Raw genomic sequence first — 14,844 nt, forward strand, 5'->3', positions numbered from 1 at the left:
GCACGTGTCTACTGTAGGAAATACAACCTAGAATAGAGATAATACAGATACATTTACTTCGGTAAGCGAGACACCAAGTTTATTACTTTTCAATGCAGACCAGAGCTCCAGAAAGTCTTCCAAGAAGCTGATCCATTGAAATGGAACAGTAGATAGGTGAGATAGGTTAGACAAGGCATGCTCTAAAATTGAAGCACATCATTTACTTATTGCATAGTCATTATTAAGGAAGCCTAGCAAGCTCTTTTCAAAAAAAAAAAAAAAAAAAAAAAAAAAAAAAAAAAAAAAAAACACTCTGATGTTTGCAAAAAGCTTCTGACAGCTGGCAAGCAGAGTATCTTTCTAACTCAAAGAGCCCTTTTCTTTGTCTCAAATTCTTTTCTGTTCACATTGATATGAAATTCTTAAAAACCTCCATTTCCTTTCTCTAGTCTGCCAAAATAGCTATTAAATGCAAAGGTGGCTGATTAAGGTCTCAAAGGAACACAAAGTTTGGCATGATTTTAGTTTTAAGTGATAGACTCTGCAAGTTAAACCATTTGTTTTAAATTCCATTATCTGAAATATACTACCTTAGAACAGCTTGTAACGCACAGGGAAGATAAAGAGCAGTGATTTTGGAAAAAAAAAAAAAAAAAAAAGGAATTCTCCACCTACGAAGACTACATTCAGATCTGCTATTTGGAAAAGGAAAAATCTCCTCCTACCTTTCCACTGTAGTGGATTGGTTTTTTTTGTTTTGTTTTGTTTTTTTAAAAAAGTTCACAAATGGAAACCATGAGGGACAAAATGGAGGACAAAAAAAGTAGCTTAATTATTTTGTTACATGCCTTTGAAATGCTTAAAATCCATCTTGTAATTCAGGTAATTATACATCAGATAAGCCACACGGACTCTGTTTTGGGCATATTATGGGGGTACTATTGTCAAAAGAAAGATTGAGAACAACTGACATGGTGTAATATGTGGTTCTTTGCAGCCTGCCAATAAGCAAAGCGGGAAAAGACTCAAAAAAAAAGTCACATTTAAAATTAATGGCAAAGGAAATTTAAAGTGTCATGGATTTAACTGTATTAGAAGGAAAAAAAACATTTCTTAAAACTTATGTTTCAAATGTCCACTAGACAGAGACAAATACGGATTTTGAGAGGCAAGACATCACAGAGAACATGCAAAGGAAAGCACTACAATTAGGAGCAAAACAGTTTTCCCCTACTCCACCAAAACTGCATTGAGTCCAAACATTTATCACAGGCAATCTAGGAAGAATCTTTCTTGCCACCATACATCAATTCTCTTACAAAGGTCAAAATCACTGACAGGATACTGGATGTTGGATCTATCATTTTCATAATAAAAAGGATCTAAGACTTCAGATGGTCTAACACCTGGCTAAATGTTAGAGACAGGGGGGATGGACAAGATGTTTTATATATTCATGTTGAGCAATACTGAACTGCAGTATTCATTTTTATCCTCAGAGGAGATAATGCTAACTACTACGCTGAGCACTTTAGATCCTTATCATGCCATAATGTAACGTCCTGGCAAAATAAATAGTACCCTTTCAATAAGTACTCCTTCTGGGAACACACATAAGAATTGAAGTGATTATAAAGTAATTAAATATTTAAATCTAGCATTCTGGGATTGTTTTGGCATTTCTTGTGTTGGTAAGAATTGCTCTGAGCTACTGAAAAATCTGGATTAGAAACAGGATATGAAAGAAAATCTATTTTGCAAACAAAGGCCAGGCTGGGATTTGCCACAGCTTGAAACTAGCCAAAATACTTCCAAATATCACCTTGAAAGAAAATTGAGATTTGTCTGTCTGAGGAGAAGGATGAAAACTGTTGGCTTGCTTGCTACACACAGCCCAAACTCTCACCCTACCTCTCCTGCATTTTTGTGCACCATGACAGCAATTTAGACCCCAGACACTCTTCTGAGTAACAGACATTCCCAATTTCCTTCTGCACGGCCTTGTGTCCTCCAGATCTATGGGCAAGTTCCAAGTCCAGTTTCTGCAACAAGCCTGGTCAGATATGGCAGAGAATTTGAAGGCATAGCATCTGTGCACCTCCTCTGCAGAGAAAGAGTTCTTTGTTCAAAGCTTGCTGCCTCTTCTTCCTCTCTTCAGTTATCTTTATGTAGCTTTAAGTTATGGTGTATGCGCTCTTTGCACATTTCTTCAGCTTAAATATATATTTATATCTGGCTGTAAGCCAGGTCTTTAATAATGAGATTTGTATTAAAAGCATCAGCCTGCCATCTAGAATCTAGTTTCTACGGCCCTGCGATGCATAGTATAGCCATAAGTAAGCTACTTTTGGTTTGCACTGTTGTCTTACTTCATAGGACTAAGACACAAAGTGAAGATCCCTTTTGTGTCTTGATACATGGGTTTCATTTTGCTGCCTATTTATTCCATGCCCCAGAGCAACACAAAAATGGTGAAAAGCAGATACATGGATTAAACTCACAGTAGGGAAAGAAAAGTTTGAAGCAAGATCATCTCAAGGGATGCTTTAAGGAAGCAAAAATGAATGATTAAAGTACGTAACTTCCTCAAGAGTTATTTTGTTAATATTGTCACGGGTTGGTGAACACAAGATATTAAAAAGAAACAGCCCTTTTTAACGTATGAACAGATTCCAGGCAAAATTATCCTAACTGAGCCTCTGCACATTGCAGGCTTCACAGCTCCATGCTGCTGCTCCTCCCACATGGGCAGCTTCAATTAAAAAAAAAAAGTCTTCATAAACTTCTCCTTAATTGCCACTGTAAAGTTTTTAAGGTGTTATGGTAACTGCATGGCATCTTCTACCACACTAGGCATCAGGCCTTTAGATATGTAAAGCAGCAAGTTCTAGACTGACAACTGCTTCTGGGAAGAGCCTCTGAGACTGGGGTAGAGAGAAACAACAGTGGTGATTTCTGTGTGTAAATCAGGGCAGCTTCATTCTTTCTCCCAAGCATTCCTACAGAAGTCCCTGTCCACATTCTCAGCTTTTTACAGGGTGATGAGGAGGAAAGGAGAGAGAATTATATTAGCAAATCTCCTCTGCAGAGGAATTTTAGGAGTTCAGACAAATATCCATTAGAAACCAGCCAATAGTTTAATTTGCCTCTTCATTGGAAAGGAAAAGAAGTTGAAGTGTCCTAGATCTTCATGAGGTCTCAACATCTCCCAAGCTTTGCCAATAACTGAACCTGAAAGACATGGGTGTCAAAAATAGCTTGCATATTTTTCTGTTTACTCATAGTAAGTACAGACCACAGGAGCAAGTTGAAGTCCTGCTTTTTCTTTACTCAATTTTTCAAATGAAGCAAAAATTCTCTTTCCAAGGTGAATAAACTTAAGCCATAAGTAAAGTCCTGCTTAAATATTGACACAGAACAGTATATTCTCTACTACCCACTGTTTAGTTAGCAATTAAAGTATTAGATAACGAGGCACATGTACACAGCTGGATGGAGAAACCTCAAATTTCTGAACAGTGTCCCAGTTTCAAGAGTCGGCATGGAATCAAAATGACCCGTATCTTGCCACTGCTAACATATTTAGATTAAGTACACAGATACCAAATTCCTCACATGATTTATTGACTATGTAATGCTAATTTTCATACCCACTCAATTTGTGCAGTCTCATTTTTTGCTAGGTACTGTGTGAAGCAACTTCTCCAGCATATGACAATATTGAAGACGAAAAGGGTCATTGACTTATTCTTGGTTTCTCCCCAGCCCCAAGAATAACCTGTGAATGCCCCAGTAACTGGACAAAGCACGTGCTTTACTTTGCAGATCGATAGGCAAAGGACTTGAACAAGATGTTGGACTACAGAGCAAGGCCTCAGTCCCAGGGCACCTTCCAAAACCAAAGCCCTTTTCAGAGGTTCCTACTTTCATGCCCCACACATGCACAGGCCTTCCCTATGCCCCTTGTTCATTGCCCACCACTTGCACTGGTGCAGCAACTTGCGATGCTATGCTGACAATTGTGTTAGCACAGTGATTAAAGTTAGAAAACTGGAAGCAAGAATAAGGGGCAACTGTTTTACAGAGCTATTTCTGTTGAATGGGATTCTCAAGGAACAGGAGAGAGGTACCTATATTCCACTCAAATGCAAAGGGAACAGTTGATCTGATGCTTCACTACAACATAAAAAAGAACACAAACTTCAGCATAATTCACCCAACACTCTCATCGTTGAAGTATTTGAGACTCAACATCACAGTATAACAATGCACTGCAGCTCTATTTCATGAGATATTACTCAAAGAATGGCAGCAAAGTTATAGTTAAAAATGACATATTTAGCCATAGTCACACTGATGAGGAGAGACAGTCGTAAATAACATTTATGCCCTGACAAAAATAAGGTTCTTAAATAATGTTCTTTCAGTGCTATTGAAAAAGCTAGCTTGCAGCTTGGAACGCACCAAGTTTCTGACTCATTCCTGTGAAAACTCAATAATTATTTTAAAAAATAACCAAACACAGGTTGTATAACAGAAATCATTGAAGTATACAATTCCCCAAATACAGCTGTGAGGTCAGGAGGTCAGACCCGCTCCCACTCACTTCCCTAGTTATATACTGAAATATCTTTACCAAATTACACAGCAAACCAAGCACATAAGACTGTTTGATTATCAGTTGAGCATTTCACCAGAATTGCAGTGTTTAATAGGCTTGCGCAAGCCTTGGGATATGAGGAGAAGCTGAGAGACCTGCTTAACATGCTTGTGTGGTGCACAAGTCTCTGAACTATGGGGTAGGCTTAGGGGACAGAATGACTGACTGCATGGGCCTTGCTGCCTGCAGCAGAAACGTCTGGTCCTCAAGGGAACATAAATTTACTGTTCTTGTTTTCATATCCATTTGTCACAGCAAAGAATGTATGCTGCCTCCTCCCAGCGCAGTTCAAAGCTACATGGACTGAGCGTGGTGTACTGGGGCTGCTACAATAAAGTTGGAATTGTTCATTCTCTGAACTCTGTGTTCACTTAAATAATTTGTGAAAAAGATCCATCACAGAAGAAGTCACGGTGTATGGTCCTATTTAACAGCAGGTCTTCCTTAGGATAGCATGAATTTCACAAAGCAGCACTTCAGGTATAACCAGGAACCAAAGGTAACACAGCACAGGATCAAAACCTGGCTTCTTCGGGACAAAAATTTGGCTTTCTGATGAGGAAAGTACCTTGCAGCAAGCGGGGGAGCACTTGAAGAGGGACAGTAAACGCTCCTCTACAGCTCCAAAGGACATGCTTTTGTTCTGCCCCTCCAGGAGCCCTGAAGCTGAGAGGCAGCTCTCGCACAGTTTGCTCACCCTTAATCTTCCATCAGTGCAGCAACACTTATTACACTTAATTAAAATCATCTACAAGCTACAGGGGTAGTCAGAGCAGATCTTTCAAGGCCCTGTGTGAGCTCATTTCTGGCAAAGCCCCCATCCCAGGATACAGGGCTGAACGCTACTTTGACCTGGTAGCTCCTCACAGGACCACAGCTCTGAGAGCAACCCTGCTCCCTTGTCACCTACAAAGGGGACCCATGAAGCAGCAGAATGAGCGTTTCAAGCATGGCCCACGTGCATGAATGGCTCTTCCCAAAAGCAGTGGCCCCGGCCTGGCTTTGGCAAGCTTCCTTTGCTGTGACAAGGCAGCAAAGTCGAACACTTTGTAAGAGCCCAGCCAAGAAAGCCATTTGCAGATGCGTGCCCTAGCAGTGAATCCCCAGCCCTCCATGCCCCCATACCTCCTGTCTCCAGCAGGGACAAACCCCCACACTGCACAAAGCCCTGGGGATGCAGTCTGTCACACTGACACAGAGAACACTGACTTTCCCTCTGGGTGCTGTGTCGGCAGGAATAGTCAATACAAAGGGTTTGAATCTGCTCTCCCTCCTCTCAGTGAGAATCAATAGTAATTTAATTGAAATATAACAAGCCATTAAAGCCAGGATCAGGATGACAGGATGTATACAACAGAAAAAGCATAACATGAAATTAAATACTGTCTACAATTTATAATTGTTTGACAGGTCATCTTTGAATGAGCTCTAGGCACCCTAACATGTGAAAACATATTTGTATGTATTACTAGAGAGCATGTCACAGCATTAGGTGCAAGCTTATAACAGAACACAACTGTAAAATACAAAGAGATTGATAAAAATCTGACTTAACAAGGAAACAGATCCAAACGATACCTGGCTACTTGTAAATTCTGACTAGCTGCAATGGTGCTTATCTGGCCATATCAACATCTATAACCCCATTCCTCAGAGAGGGATCAGAGGAGCTATTCCCAAAGATCACTTGTTGTCTATCACAGTTTCACAGAACAGCTTGGTGACTAACCTAGAGCCACTGCTATTGCAGTATTACGCCAGCTGCCACAGTGACCAACCTTCAGCAACTATCAAACACAAAATTCAGATTTGCTTCAGCACTAGTTAAAAGAATAAACTGATAGGAGCTTAGAAACATCACACTATTGCTACACAAGAATAAAAGACCTATATTTATATAGCTATTGTAAGAAAACATATTTACATAGCTTGCTTAAGTTTTTGTTCAAGAGGAAAACAGGTGGGACAAGAGAGTTTGATCACTTCACCGATATGAATACATAAAATTATCAGATATTAAAATTTTTTATCTTTCACATTCCAGAGTACTTATTTTCCAGCCCTGGGCCTCAGCAATATCTCCCGCTTTTACAGAAATAAATACTTCTACACAAGGCTTCAAGGGTCCTTCCCAAACAGGTGCCACAAAGCCAAGCTACTCAGTCCTCCAAACAAGCCCCCTACCAAGCACCCACTCGGTGCCAACAAAGCAACACAAGATAAAAGCATCACGGCATGGAGCCAGCAGCCCAGCAGAAAGAGGACCTTAGGCAAACAGAGACCGAGCTCTCCAGAGCTGAAGCACCACCTCAAGTATGCAGAGACTTGCAGCACGCTCACATGAGGATCTAGGGACCAGCGGGCACACTCACCTCACAGGCAGGTGGACGTGGTCCGGTACGAAGCAGAGCCAGTCCCAGGGCAGATATGAGCCAGCGGTCCAGAGCCCCCTCCTCCAGATGACCCCTCCAACGTGAGGTCCTGCTTTCATCCCTGCTGGCATACAGCCACCACGCTTTAAATCTTGCAGCCCACGAGGCCAAGGCCAAGTTCCACTGTTACAAAGAAGAAAACAAGAACAAAAGAGACTGATCAGCTCAAGGAGAAAGCTCAGGTACGTATATTACCACTCCTCAAGAGCCACTATCACACCTTACCTCCTGTGTCCCAGCACCACAGCAATACAATGACCCCACAGAGGCAGCCCTAAGCCAGCGACATCCAGCTGCAGCCTTTTTGCAATCACCAAACCATGCAACTCAGTGCACCTGCTCAACCTGATTGCCAAAATCCCCACCAAGGGGTGGCTGCTCTCTTTTCATAAATAAATAAATAAATAAATAAATAGCTTTCATTTGTTCTTTAAGTTACGTTTTTAATAAAGTAGCTGAGAAATGCTTCTTCTGAATAATAAATGAAGTAAAAGTAGACCTCTTTTTTTCTCTCTGGAATTTCAAGTTTCCTACATAAAAGCATCAGCAAAGCAGTTGCAACCCAGAAAAATGAAAGACACCCCAACCTCCAAGTATTCCTAATTACACAACAGACACTATTAAAGACACTAGGAACAAGCATCTATTCTGAACACAACCTCATCCTGCTTTCAGCAAATACTTTTGAAATCCATGTTGCTTTGGAGCTCCACATTGAGCTGATGTTTCTCATTCGATTAATAGTAATAGATATAACAACAGCTGTACCATGTGAAAGATAAGTATAAGTGGGAGAAAAATCTAGTCATGAGGAGAAATAAAGGGGTGTGACGAGGAGTTCAGAAAATCGCTTTGGTTTAAAGCTCACATAGGGGAATATTATCAAACACTACAGCATGGCATCTACAGTCCCTGAATATACAGATTGCCTCTGAGAGCACTGACTCAGACTGGCACTGAGGCCTGATTATACCATCTGGAAGACATCAGTAGATTGGCACTTGTTGGTTTTGATCTTTTTTTTTTTCTCCCAATTAGCCATTTCCAGGAAAGACATCAATATAATTTTGCTTACAGAATCATAGATATAAGAAAGACTTTACATGTAATCTAACATCAGTAGATGCTGAACTGTTCCTCAAACCCTGCACATTTAAAAGCTAGGTTAAAAATGTCTCTAAAAATAATCTCACCTCCCTTGAACTGTTTCAAAATGTACAGGCCTCCTGTTAGGCTGTCTTCCAAAAGCAAAAGCTTAGAGAAGATCTTGAAATCTATTGTGCTCAAGGTTATATTCAAAACTATGAAGTAATGATTTGCTTACTACTTGGTATTTTCACAACAGAAGAAAATCCTGAACACCAAATACAGAATCTGTGCTAAAGACAGCTTTTTTTAAAGACGGAATTAGTTTCTAATCAAGTGGCCACAGACAGAAACCATAACAGCAACTTAATCCTGCTTTAGACACACAATGTAGGAGGTACAGCTGGTACTAAGTACTTTTCACAGATTCAGCATGCATGCATTGATGCAGCCTTCTCTGTTATTCATTTATATTACTTTATTCATTCATATCTGCTGAAGCTCTCATTTACCTTGATAATTCAGACACTTAAATTGTTGGGCTTCCAGAGATTCCTTCCAACCTCAATCATTCTGTGATTCTTTAGTTTTAATATGACCTCAGGATCCATGCCTTGCATATCCAATAGCTGATCAATACAATGATAACATGGGCATATATATTTCAACAGAGTACAAGTGAAGGCTTGTTCTTTAGCTTTGGGATACATTCGGTAAAGTTTGTGGGGTTTTTAATTGTTCTTCTCTGAAACATATACCTAATCTGGCAATTTGTGATTTTGCTTCTCCAAAAGGATAAAGGAACACAGATTTACCAGACTGGAACTGGCATCTCAGCTTTTGGCCATTTGACAGTTAACCAGCTTTGAAAAGAATGCATATTTAGGAGTAGAACAAATTCACTGGTTGCCCAAATGAATGCTTCAGATAATAAAGTATTTGACAGATTTAATTTACCTGAATTTAGAGAACCCATGGGCAGATTACAACCCAACTGGATGTTCTCATTATTAAAAACAGGACAGGATTTCTATTCTGACATTTCTCTTTTTCTCTTCTTTCACCAACTGTTCATAGAGCTGCTCAATGCTCTGTCCTAAAGCTGTTTCATCTGGCACTGACTTGTAAACACAGAGCTGCTCCCCACCCCATCTCCCCAGCAATGTTTTCCAGACACTGCGACCAGTTCTTCTGCCCCTCTCAGACCAATACCTCCAGGTGTTTGGGAGCAACCTTGGGAACCAGCCCTCCCCATGGCTTGAGACCAAGCACACAAAGGTTATCTACAGTAACCTTCTCCAGTGGCAGCAAAACTGTTGTCAAGGCCCTCTTTTCCAGTCATGTGCATGACATCTCCCACCCCTTTGACAGCACCTACTGATTTAAAAATTGACGCAACTGCTCTCTGAGTTGTTCATATTCAGCAAAAGAAAGGAGCAATTATAATTCTCTATAGTTTTCCTTTTTTTTTTTTTCAAAATTAATCTTGCGTTACTATTACAAGGCAAAATTATTGACATTAATCCCTTCCTCGTTATCACTTCAACACCTGTTGCAATCAGGCAGGAGTGCTGCATTCACATTTTTCTCTCTTCTTTTTAGGGAGCTGGGCAAGCACCTGCAATGCAAGCATGGCAAATGCAAAGCATAGCTTCTGCTGAAGCCACTGACTTTAAAGGTTGTTTTTCTAAATGTTCAGAGATGGTAAGAATTGAGCTCTCTTAGTGTGTGAGTGCCAAAGAAGTGGAAGCAAGGCCAAAGTGAATTCTATTCAAAATCCAAACAAATAATCCTGGAATATTTTGGCAAACAGTTGCCATGTCTAGTTCCTATCTACATTTCACATTGCCAAACTGATGAGAGACTCCTGCTGTCTACAACATTGTCCAGGAAGACATCTTCATATATATTATGAAGATAGGAATATTCATATATTCCTATATATATATATATAATATATATTCATAGGAATTCACATATATTATGAATATATATTATGAAGATGTCTTCCTGGACAATGTTGAATTTGGAAGGTGATTTGAAATTTACAAAAAAAAATAAATAAAAATAAAAAAGGAAAAAATATCCAGAATTAATTGACAACCATTAAAATTTATTTGTCTGTATTTGCTATGGAGCTTTTCCTCCTTGGGACAATTTTGGCATGAGCATCATTTGCATTGGCATGGAGATGGGCCCAGGCAGGTAATCTAGGTCTGCAGGATGTCCTGCTTGCACTGGATTCATTCCGGTTCATGAGAAGATAACCCACTCCATGGCCACGGGTGTGTGTGGGGGGTTGCTTGACATAGGGCAGTCAAGATACCTAAAACCCCTTTCCCACAAGCCATCTCCTTCTCATTTACACAGAAGACACTAAAATAATACTGCTGATAAAGAATAAGCTAGATGTGTATACAGAACATACCTTATCCTCCAAAGAATGATTTATAGTACAGATAGGGTGTAGTGACTCAGAGCAAGGAGATAACCTTTCCCCTTCTACTTTAAAACATGCTAGCTCCAACTCATTCTCATAGCCATGGTTACCTTGGAATAATTAAATTGTTCTGTAATAGTTAAAATAAGGACAACTTCTTCAAGCTGGAAATCTGCTTTATATCCTTAACCACTTAGTTTTGCAACTACAGTCAGCTGGCATCACTTGCTTTACTTGTTAACACCACCTGATCTCAGTGTGTATGCCAGGTTATCAAAAAAAATAATAATAAATAAAATAAATAAAAATGCAGTCATGACTAAATTGCTTTGGATGTCTATTTAAACTTGCAGAGTCCTCAGCAGAGTTACTGCATTGTTGCTGGCAGAGAGCAGGATGCCTCATCCAGGAGCTGTGCACTGGCTCCTTTTAGGTTCATGAGGTTGCTGACATTTTTGCTGCGCTACATGCCAAGTTCATATTATTATATCTGTATTTTTTAAAAAAAAGTCATAGGTATCCAGATATCCTGCTAGTCACTATTTGAAAGTGAATATCCCATGAGAAGAATTTATCTAAAGGCTGTTCTAATAACTTAGCAATCATTTAAAAAATTTGGAGTGTTTTTTGCATGTTCCTCTTACAACATCAGTGTTGAAACTACATTTTTTTATAAACTCATTTTCCTCTTTATCTAAAACAAAATGTTCTATGCTGATCAAATTGAAGAGCCAGTCTTTTCAGATACAAACAAGATGCTTCTATGCTGTGTGTGAAGATTACCTCTATGCAGAGAAGGCAATGCCTCCAGACAATTAATTCCATCCTTATCAATTAGCTGGTGGGGTGGAAGGAATTTTATCTGGTAGAATTGGAAAGGGAGCTGCTCTGAAAATTTGGAATATTTTGCTAATTGACCTCACAGTAGGGACACTACTGTGTGTATACAAGATCTCAAACCATTTGAATAACTCCTCTGCCCAAATGTAAATAAAGCACAACAAAAAATGTCTAACAAGTCCATGAATGTTTATATTAATTTAATTAGATCTCAGTTTTAGGATGAAGTTAAGAGCCTAACAACACAGATAAAAGTATAAGCCCTCATCCAATGAAAAAGTCATCCAAAATATTTCTTTACACCATATCTTTCAGTAAGTCTCATTAGAGGAGATGAAAAGAAAATAACTTCTCTAATAAAGCAATTATTCAGATATGGCAGTAATGGTAATGGTGTTCTGGTAACACATCGTGTTCTTGAGGACCTTGTAGAACTTAGGAAAAGATGGAGAATTTCTTGTGCTCTTTGGCTATCTGCAGATTGAAGTGACAGATGTAACAGCAGCATATGATATTGGTCAAAGAAAACTAGCCTCAAGTGGGTGCTTTTCACTGACTGCCAAAATGCAGCAGCCTTGAAATGTTCCTGTAAGAAGAGGAAGATTTAGAAGTGTCTCTCTGATTCCCACTGTTCCAGCTGCTTCTCAGACTTATGGCTTCAAACTACAATCCAGCTGCTGGTATTTTCATTCCAATTAAGTTCTGAGTGTTTTTTAAACAAAATATTTTCATAGAGTGACTATTAAGAGATTTCATCATGGTCTGATTTCAAACAGCAAACACTTACTGAATTGCTGAGACGGAGTCTGAGAGATGAAGAAACGTATGTTTGGAGATTATAAAAATGCTAAAAGGATTTAACTTGGCAGGCAGAAGCCTGAGAGCTAAATTTGACTCAAGGGATGCCAAAGTATTGAGGGCTGTGATAAACAGTAACCCAGACCTCGTCTGTAAGCTGTCCATTAATAAGGGACCTGAGGGACACATTATGAAATTAATAATTGACAAATTTAAAACATGCATGCAGAGTCCAGGTTATATGGTCAACACAGTAGCTGTCTTTAGAAGATCATATTGCAAAGGCACTGGAAGGTGGTTATTTGTTCTAAAACAAAATTGAGATTCATTTTTAAGGAGGCCAAGTGGCAGCCAGTCTGGCCAGGAGGAAGGCTGCGTGCTCCTTCAGCCAGCAGCACTGACGTGGGTCAGGTACATGTGACTTGGGGAGCTTCAACAAGAACAGGGGTCCCTTTGGGGGAAAAGAGCAAATGTGAGAGAATGCACTTCTACCCCATCAGCTGCTTCTTCCTGTGCTGCTGCTGCTGCTGTAGGAAGAGCAGCTGTGGATGGCTGGTGCTGCACCAGGGAACAGAGAAGGTGTTCACAGAGAAGGTGTATATTATAAACAACATTCTTCTCAAGGACTTGGTTTTGGACTTTTACTGCCTTTTTCCAAATCCTCTCAGCAGCCTCTCTGTGGAGAGACAGCAGACATGCTTACCATATCATACCAGTTACCACAAGATTCCAGGAGAAACCAACTCTTAAATCTATTAAATCTGAGAGCCAATAACTGCTGCAGCAAGGCAGCTCCCTTCTGTAACTCCTGACTGTGATGCCCAGAGTCACGTTAGCTAGGACACAGCATGGCTGTCAGCTCTGGAGCATCTTCCACACAGCTGGGGGCATTGTGTTTCTGTAGGAGTGGCTGAATGTTTAAAAGAGGTCGTTCCTTTCATGTGAAGCTTCTCTGTAACTAATTATTATCATGAAATGGCCAAGAACATGGGTGATAAATACACAGTGATAATTTCCTGCAGATTGATGGTCTCAGTATTTAAGATGGCTCACAGCCATCTACATGCACATGGCCACTCCACCTTCAGGAGAAGTTTACTGGTATGTGATGCATGTTTTTCAAAATAGTGTGGTAAGAACCAAGCATCGCACCCTTCATATCTTCTTTGCCTTTCAAAGAATAGCACAAAATGGGGATTTTGAGATGGAGACAACTTCCTTACTGCGTCACTCCAGCACCATAAGAAGCTTAACCATGGAGCTACTGGCAAAAGGCCGACTTCCAGTGGCATCAAACATACTGAGATTTTGCTGAGTTAGATCCTTATTACTTTTTGAAGTTGTCTTGATTACTTGCTTCATAGCAGATTCAAAACAGGAGTTCAGATAAAGATGGGATTATAATGAATAATACATTTTCAAGCATAACTACTGACCTTTCATGACTATCAACCACAAAACTAGGTGCCAGAAACACCAAAAGATTTATTAAGTGACCTAACACACAGATCAAGAAAAAGACAAGGGTGTTTTGTCATTATTGTTTTCTAACTTTCCTTGTTCATTTTGGAAGTTGAGTCTGACCTTTCATTGTCAGAAAAGCATTGGTTTATTTCCATTGGGTTTAAAACCTTTTGGGATATCCCTTTCCCAGTGTGTGCACGAATATATTCTTGATCTCCTATATAAATTCAACTCAGTATATGTAGCCAGCATAAGGTGCACAGGCACTAATATTTCAGTATCTTTCCCTTTTGTACAATATGAGGAATACATTTTAATTTATACATGCTTCTAACTGCAACAGATACAGCAACAGCAACAACGCTATTGACACTGCATTTGTTAATGCATCTAACCTGAAGGAATACCAAGCATTTCTCCTCAAAGGTTATATAATGGATGGAAGAATATAACCTAAAGATGCTTGGAAATCATTACATGACTATTGCAGCTAATTTGAGGAAAAATAATTGCATTCACTACTAGTAGTAGTAGTAGTGAAAGTAGTAATTCTAATACTAATGTTACTTTCACTCTTTGGTATTTTTCTGGAAGTCTGTTGCTGGGGTATGGCTGTACACAGAAACACTGTGGAAATCAAGAAATCCAAAGCTATTTAAGAAAGTGTTTACAAATTCAGCGTGCAGCTTTGACATGTTGGGATCATATCTTTGCTGTGAATTAATTAGGTAGGAATGTTCCCCCCCAAAAAGAAACATGCTATTCATGCCTGCTGTTCCACTCAGAGTGAAAGCAGACATTGTGCCTGCAGAAACCATAAAAACGTAGTGACTTCCCACTTTGTCATTTGGTGTTCCTTTTACCCCCACTTTTACCCCAGGAGGGAAAGCAAACCCCTAGCTCTGAAACGGCAAAGAGATTCTTGGCCCTTTATTGCCTAAAAAATACTGTTAGAACCTTTTTTTTTTTTTTTTTTGGAGTGACGGAAATAATTTGGAAAAACTTCCATCTTTTGTTTTCACTCCATGCTTCTCGAAGCCCCTGCTCCAATGACGTTTGTAAAAGATTTCACTCGCAGTATCTGGAAACTTCAGCCGAAGCGGCTGATTGTGCTTAATTGCATTTTGGTTTCATAAACGCGG

General features: G+C 39.7%; 1 long non-coding RNA gene across 2 annotated transcripts in view; it reads right to left on the reverse strand.

The window, feature by feature from the left end:
* LOC140002756 (uncharacterized) overlaps nucleotides 1-7,435 on the reverse strand; it is a 144,914-nt gene extending 137,479 nt beyond the window's left edge. For both annotated transcript variants that reach the window (XR_011810166.1, XR_011810165.1), the window contains exons 1-2: nucleotides 7,300-7,435; nucleotides 7,015-7,197 (exon numbers count right to left, since the gene is read on the reverse strand). This is a non-coding gene — a long non-coding RNA (uncharacterized lncRNA). The remainder of the gene's footprint in view (nucleotides 1-7,014; nucleotides 7,198-7,299) is intronic.
* Nucleotides 7,436-14,844: the final 7,409 nt, after the last annotated feature.

Source organism: Anas platyrhynchos, chromosome 6 (assembly GCF_047663525.1).
Source record: "Anas platyrhynchos isolate ZD024472 breed Pekin duck chromosome 6, IASCAAS_PekinDuck_T2T, whole genome shotgun sequence".
NCBI classification, from domain to species: Eukaryota; Metazoa; Chordata; class Aves; order Anseriformes; family Anatidae; genus Anas; species Anas platyrhynchos.